We start from the raw sequence: 8,324 nt of genomic DNA, 5'->3' as shown, positions 1-8,324 counted from the left end.
CCAAGGGTTGTGTGCAAGGCTAGTGCCCAAGGCAAGTGCGCAAGGCTCGTGCCCAAAGCTAGTGCGCAAGGCTTGTGTGCAAGGCTACTGCGATGGGCCAGTGCCCAAGGCTTGTGAGCAAGGCTTGTATGCATGGCTTGTGTGCAAGGCTAGCGTCCAAGGCTTGTGCGCATGGCTTGTGCGCAAGGCTTGTGTCCAAGGCTTTTGTGCAAGGCTCGTGCGCAAGGCTAGTGTGCAAGGCTTGTGCGCATTGGCAGGTAGCCCACCAGCATGCACGATCCAAATGCCACTCACGCGACAACACGGTGCCAAGCCGGGCATGGTGTGCACTCAAAACCAATCAACGGACAGAGGTCATGCGTCATGGGGGGGATCTAGCAAGGCCATGGGGAAGGTCATGGAGGACCTTGGAAGCAAGCGCAAGACGAGAGCGAATCGAACAAGGGGCCAGGACGGGGCCTTGTGCCCATGGTCTTCGCAAGACAGCGTCCAAGGCACCCGAAAGCCCAAGGGAACCCAAACCCGGCCGACACTTGCAATCGCACATGCTCTCTGCAACACACCATCAATGCCGCCCAACGGGGCCAGCACGAGCAGTCCTCCGCGGTCCCCTGGCCCTGCGCACGTTTGTCTTCGAAACCGAGCATCAATGCCACAGAAAGTGCCGGGGCGCCAGCTGGAGCCATCATCCGCGTTGTCATGGCTCGCTTGGCCTTGGCTTGCCAGGCCCCGACACGAGCAATCGCGCATTTTCTTTGCAACCGACCATCAATGCCGCCCAACGGGGCCAGCACGAGCAGTCATCCGCGGTCCCCTGGCCCTGCGCACGTTTGTCTTTGAAACCGAGCATCAATGCCACAGAAAGTGCCGGGGCGCCAGCTGGAGCCATCATCCGACGTGCCATGGCTCTGGTCCCATGGTCTTCGCAACCGAGCATTCGTGACACCCGCGGGGCCAGGACACCAACCCTTCCGACACGAGCATTCGCGCATGTTCTTTGGCCACACAACGGCGCCAGCACGAGCAAAATCATCCGCGGTGTGGTGGCCTTGCACGGCCTTTTGTCTTTGGAACCAACCATCAGTGCCACGGGAAGTGCCGGAGTCCCGGCATCCGCGGTGCCAAGTCATTGCGCCCTTGGTCTCTGCAGCGGGGCATGCCGGGCACTCCCAACCATTGCAAGCAAGCAAGCAAGCAAGAAAGAAAGTAAGTAAGTAAGTAAGTATTACATATAGGGGCGGGACATGCGGGGAGATCTGCGAAACGTGCATTACGGGGCACACGCGTACCTACCGGGGCATACCGACCCCTATTGGGGCACACGTGTGCATATCGGGGCATACCGGGCCTATCGGGGCACACGCGTACATACCGGGGCATACCGAGCCCTACTGGGGCACACGTGCGCATATCGGGGCGTACCAAGCCTATCGGGGCATACGCATGTATCCCAAGGCATACCGAGTCTATCCGGGCATACGCGTTCATACCGGGGCGTAACGGGCCTATCGGGGCATACTTGGGCATATCCGGGCAAAAAATGCCCAAAACTTGCGCAACCTTGGCAACCGTGGTCCATTCCTCTCTATATGCCTAGCCTTGCCAACCGTGGTCCATTCCTCACTATATGCCATGGCCTTGTGCCCATGGTCTTCCCAAGACAGCGTCCAAGGCCCCCGGAAGGCCAAGGGAGCCCAACCCAGCAATGCCCTGCTATGGCAAGCCAAGGCCAAGCATTCCGGTGCCTATCCGGGCAAAAATGCAATTCCTCTCTATATGCCTAGCCTTGGCAACCGTGGTCCATTCCCCACCATATGCCATGGCCTTGTGCCCATGGTCTTCCCAAGACAGTGTCCAAGGCGCCCGGAAGGCCAAGGGAGCCCAACCCAGCAATGCCCTGCTTTGGCAAGCCAAGGCCAAGCATTCCGGTGCCTAACCTTGGCAACCGTGGTCCTTTCCTCACCATATGCCATGGCCTTGTGCCCATGGTCTTCGCAAGACATCGTCCAAGGCGCCCAAAAGGCCAAGGGAGCCCAACCCAGCAATGCCTTGCTAGGACAAGCCAAGGCCAAGCATTCCGGTGCCTATCCGGGCAAAAACGCCCAAAGCATGCCCATTCCTTAGCCTATCCAGGCAAAAACGCCCAAAATCTGCACATTCTAGTGCCTATCCGGGCAAAAACGCCCACCAGCATGCCACCCTCCTATAGGGTTTGCGCAACCAACCAGCCTAACCACCAGTGGCAACCAAAGGTGCTGTTAGCGACGACTTCTGAAGACGCAACGAGACGCGACGTGTTTGCGCCCAGACGCGACGAGACGATGCGGGATCTGCGCCCAAGAATGCCTAGACCCGTCGACTTGATGCGGGATCAGCTCGCCCAAGCATGCCTAGTGTGCAAGGCCTGTGTGCAAGGCTAGTGTCCAAGGCTAGTGTGCAAGGCTCATGTGGAACGCTAGTGCGCAAGGCTAGTGCCCAAGGCTTGTGTGCCAGGCCCGTGTGCAAGGCTAGTGTCCAGGGCTTGTGTGCATTGCTTGAGTGCAAGGCTTGTGTGCATTGCTCGAGTGCATGGCTTGTGTGCAAGGGTTGTGCGCAAGGCTAGTGTGCGGGGCTTGTGCGCATGGCTAATGTGCACGGCTTGTGTGCATGGCTACCGTGCAAGGCTAGTTTGCATGGCTAGGGTGCAAGGCTCGCATGCGAGGCTAGTGTGCAAGGCTGCGTGCAAGGGAAGCGTGCAGGGCGAGTGTGCGAGGCCACTGTGCACGGCGCCAGCACTAGCGAGCCATCATCCGCGTTGCCATGGCTCGCTTGGCCTTGGCTTGCCAGGCCCCGACACGAGCAATCGCGCATTTTCTTTGCAACCGACCATCAATGCCGCCCAACGGGGCCAGCACGAGCAGTCATCCGCGGTCCCCTGGCCCTGCGCACGTTTGTCTTTGAAACCGAGCATCAATGCCACAGAAAGTGCCGGGGCGCCAGCTGGAGCCATCATCCGACGTGCCATGGCTCGCTTGGCCTTGGCTTGCCGGGCCCCGACACGAGCAATCGCGCATTTTCTTTGCAACCGACCATCAATGCCGCCCAACGGGGCCAGCACGAGCAGTCATCCGCGGTCCCCTGGCACTGCGCACGTTTGTCTTTGAAACCGAGCATCAATGCCACAGAAAGTGCCGGGGCGCCAGCTGGAGCCATCATCCGACGTGCCATGGCTCTGGTCCCATGGTCTTCGCAACCGAGCATTCGTGACACCCGCGGGGCCAGGACACCAACCCTTCCGACACGAGCATTCGCGCATGTTCTTTGGCCACACAACGGCGCCAGCACGAGCAAAATCATCCGCGGTGCGGTGGCCTTGCACGGCCTTTTGTCTTTGGAACCAACCATCAGTGCCACGGGAAGTGCCGGAGTCCCGGCATCCGCGGTGCCAAGTCATTGCGCCCTTGGTCTCTGCAGCGGGGCATGCCGGGCACTCCCAACCATTGCAAGCAAGCAAGCAAGCAAGAAAGAAAGTAAGTAAGTAAGTAAGTATTACATATAGGGGCGGGACATGCGGGGAGATCTGCGAAACGTGCATTACGGGGCACACGCGTACCTACCGGGGCATACCGACCCCTATTGGGGCACACGTGTGCATATCGGGGCATACCGGGCCTATCGGGGCACACGCGTACATACCGGGGCATACCGAGCCCTACTGGGGCACACGTGCGCATATCGGGGCGTACCAAGCCTATCGGGGCATACGCATGTATCCCAAGGCATACCGAGTCTATCCGGGCATACGCGTTCATACCGGGGCGTAACGGGCCTATCGGGGCATACTTGGGCATATCCGGGCAAAAAATGCCCAAAACTTGCGCAACCTTGGCAACCGTGGTCCATTCCTCTCTATATGCCTAGCCTTGCCAACCGTGGTCCATTCCTCACTATATGCCATGGCCTTGTGCCCATGGTCTTCCCAAGACAGCGTCCAAGGCCCCCGGAAGGCCAAGGGAGCCCAACCCAGCAATGCCCTGCTATGGCAAGCCAAGGCCAAGCATTCCGGTGCCTATCCGGGCAAAAATGCAATTCCTCTCTATATGCCTAGCCTTGGCAACCGTGGTCCATTCCCCACCATATGCCATGGCCTTGTGCCCATGGTCTTCCCAAGACAGTGTCCAAGGCGCCCGGAAGGCCAAGGGAGCCCAACCCAGCAATGCCCTGCTTTGGCAAGCCAAGGCCAAGCATTCCGGTGCCTAACCTTGGCAACCGTGGCCCTTTCCTCACCATATGCCATGGCCTTGTGCCCATGGTCTTCGCAAGACATCGTCCAAGGCGCCCAAAAGGCCAAGGGAGCCCAACCCAGCAATGCCTTGCTAGGACAAGCCAAGGCCAAGCATTCCGGTGCCTATCCGGGCAAAAACGCCCAAAGCATGCCCATTCCTTAGCCTATCCAGGCAAAAACGCCCAAAATCTGCACATTCTAGTGCCTATCCGGGCAAAAACGCCCACCAGCATGCCACCCTCCTATAGGGTTTGCGCAACCAACCAGCCTAACCACCAGTGGCAACCAAAGGTGCTGTTAGCGACGACTTCTGAAGACGCAACGAGACGCGACGTGTTTGCGCCCAGACGCGACGAGACGATGCGGGATCTGCGCCCAAGAATGCCTACACCCGTCGACTTGATGCGGGATCAGCTCGCCCAAGCATGCCTAGTGTGCAAGGCCTGTGTGCAAGGCTAGTGTCCAAGGCTAGTGTGCAAGGCTCATGTGGAACGCTAGTGCGCAAGGCTAGTGCCCAAGGCTTGTGTGCCAGGCCCGTGTGCAAGGCTAGTGTCCAGGGCTTGTGTGCATTGCTTGAGTGCAAGGCTTGTGTGCATTGCTTGTGTGCAAGGGTTGTGCGCAAGGCTAGTGTGCGGGGCTTGTGCGCATGGCTAATGTGCACGGCTTGTGTGCATGGCTACCGTGCAAGGCTAGTTTGCATGGCTAGGGTGCAAGGCTCGCATGCGAGGCTAGTGTGCAAGGCTGCGTGCAAGGGAAGCGTGCAGGGCGAGTGTGCGAGGCCACTGTGCACGGCGCCAGCACTAGCGAGCCATCATCCGCGTTGCCATGGCTCGCTTGGCCTTGGCTTGCCAGGCCCCGACACGAGCAATCGCGCATTTTCTTTGCAACCGACCATCAATGCCGCCCAACGGGGCCAGCACGAGCAGTCATCCGCGGTCCCCTGGCCCTGCGCACGTTTGTCTTTGAAACCGAGCATCAATGCCACAGAAAGTGCCGGGGCGCCAGCTGGAGCCATCATCCGACGTGCCATGGCTCTGGTCCCATGGTCTTCGCAACCGAGCATTCGTGACACCCGCGGGGCCAGGACACCAACCCTTCCGACACGAGCATTCGCGCATGTTCTTTGGCCACACAACGGCGCCAGCACGAGCAAAATCATCCGCGGTGCGGTGGCCTTGCACGGCCTTTTGTCTTTGGAACCAACCATCAGTGCCACGGGAAGTGCCGGAGTCCCGGCATCCGCGGTGCCAAGTCATTGCGCCCTTGGTCTCTGCAGCGGGGCATGCCGGGCACTCCCAACCATTGCAAGCAAGCAAGCAAGCAAGAAAGAAAGTAAGTAAGTAAGTAAGTATTACATATAGGGGCGGGACATGCGGGGAGATCTGCGAAACGTGCATTACGGGGCACACGCGTACCTACCGGGGCATACCGACCCCTATTGGGGCACACGTGTGCATATCGGGGCATACCGGGCCTATCGGGGCACACGCGTACATACCGGGGCATACCGAGCCCTACTGGGGCACACGTGCGCATATCGGGGCGTACCAAGCCTATCGGGGCATACGCATGTATCCCAAGGCATACCGAGTCTATCCGGGCATACGCGTTCATACCGGGGCGTAACGGGCCTATCGGGGCATACTTGGGCATATCCGGGCAAAAAATGCCCAAAACTTGCGCAACCTTGGCAACCGTGGTCCATTCCTCTCTATATGCCTAGCCTTGCCAACCGTGGTCCATTCCTCACTATATGCCATGGCCTTGTGCCCATGGTCTTCCCAAGACAGCGTCCAAGGCCCCCGGAAGGCCAAGGGAGCCCAACCCAGCAATGCCCTGCTATGGCAAGCCAAGGCCAAGCATTCCGGTGCCTATCCGGGCAAAAATGCAATTCCTCTCTATATGCCTAGCCTTGGCAACCGTGGTCCATTCCCCACCATATGCCATGGCCTTGTGCCCATGGTCTTCCCAAGACAGTGTCCAAGGCGCCCGGAAGGCCAAGGGAGCCCAACCCAGCAATGCCCTGCTTTGGCAAGCCAAGGCCAAGCATTCCGGTGCCTAACCTTGGCAACCGTGGCCCTTTCCTCACCATATGCCATGGCCTTGTGCCCATGGTCTTCGCAAGACATCGTCCAAGGCGCCCAAAAGGCCAAGGGAGCCCAACCCAGCAATGCCTTGCTAGGACAAGCCAAGGCCAAGCATTCCGGTGCCTATCCGGGCAAAAACGCCCAAAGCATGCCCATTCCTTAGCCTATCCAGGCAAAAACGCCCAAAATCTGCACATTCTAGTGCCTATCCGGGCAAAAACGCCCACCAGCATGCCACCCTCCTATAGGGTTTGCGCAACCAACCAGCCTAACCACCAGTGGCAACCAAAGGTGCTGTTAGCGACGACTTCTGAAGACGCAACGAGACGCGACGTGTTTGCGCCCAGACGCGACGAGACGATGCGGGATCTGCGCCCAAGAATGCCTAGACCCGTCGACTTGATGCGGGATCAGCTCGCCCAAGCATGCCTAGTGTGCAAGGCCTGTGTGCAAGGCTAGTGTCCAAGGCTAGTGTGCAAGGCTCATGTGGAACGCTAGTGCGCAAGGCTAGTGCCCAAGGCTTGTGTGCCAGGCCCGTGTGCAAGGCTAGTGTCCAGGGCTTGTGTGCATTGCTTGAGTGCAAGGCTTGTGTGCATTGCTTGTGTGCAAGGGTTGTGCGCAAGGCTAGTGTGCGGGGCTTGTGCGCATGGCTAATGTGCACGGCTTGTGTGCATGGCTACCGTGCAAGGCTAGTTTGCATGGCTAGGGTGCAAGGCTCGCATGCGAGGCTAGTGTGCAAGGCTGCGTGCAAGGGAAGCGTGCAGGGCGAGTGTGCGAGGCCACTGTGCACGGCGCCAGCACTAGCGAGCCATCATCCGCGTTGCCATGGCTCGCTTGGCCTTGGCTTGCCAGGCCCCGACACGAGCAATCGCGCATTTTCTTTGCAACCGACCATCAATGCCGCCCAACGGGGCCAGCACGAGCAGTCATCCGCGGTCCCCTGGCCCTGCGCACGTTTGTCTTTGAAACCGAGCATCAATGCCACAGAAAGTGCCGGGGCGCCAGCTGGAGCCATCATCCGACGTGCCATGGCTCGCTTGGCCTTGGCTTGCCGGGCCCCGACACGAGCAATCGCGCATTTTCTTTGCAACCGACCATCAATGCCGCCCAACGGGGCCAGCACGAGCAGTCATCCGCGGTCCCCTGGCCCTGCGCACGTTTGTCTTTGAAACCGAGCATCAATGCCACAGAAAGTGCCGGGGCGCCAGCTGGAGCCATCATCCGACGTGCCATGGCTCTGGTCCCATGGTCTTCGCAACCGAGCATTCGTGACACCCGCGGGGCCAGGACACCAACCCTTCCGACACGAGCATTCGCGCATGTTCTTTGGCCACACAACGGCGCCAGCACGAGCAAAATCATCCGCGGTGCGGTGGCCTTGCACGGCCTTTTGTCTTTGGAACCAACCATCAGTGCCACGGGAAGTGCCGGAGTCCCGGCATCCGCGGTGCCAAGTCATTGCGCCCTTGGTCTCTGCAGCGGGGCATGCCGGGCACTCCCAACCATTGCAAGCAAGCAAGCAAGCAAGAAAGAAAGTAAGTAAGTAAGTAAGTATTACATATAGGGGCGGGACATGCGGGGAGATCTGCGAAACGTGCATTACGGGGCACACGCGTACCTACCGGGGCATACCGACCCCTATTGGGGCACACGTGTGCATATCGGGGCATACCGGGCCTATCGGGGCACACGCGTACATACCGGGGCATACCGAGCCCTACTGGGGCACACGTGCGCATATCGGGGCGTACCAAGCCTATCGGGGCATACGCATGTATCCCAAGGCATACCGAGTCTATCCGGGCATACGCGTTCATACCGGGGCGTAACGGGCCTATCGGGGCATACTTGGGCATATCCGGGCAAAAAATGCCCAAAACTTGCGCAACCTTGGCAACCGTGGTCCATTCCTCTCTATATGCCTAGCCTTGCCAACCGTGGTCCATTCCTCACTATATGCCATGGCCTTGTGC

Source organism: Tasmannia lanceolata, unplaced genomic scaffold (assembly GCF_043159265.1).
Source record: "Tasmannia lanceolata isolate RefF3 unplaced genomic scaffold, GAP_Taslan_0.1 ptg001337l, whole genome shotgun sequence".
Classification (NCBI taxonomy): domain Eukaryota; kingdom Viridiplantae; phylum Streptophyta; class Magnoliopsida; order Canellales; family Winteraceae; genus Tasmannia; species Tasmannia lanceolata.
Note: the sequence above shows the minus strand (reverse complement) of the source record.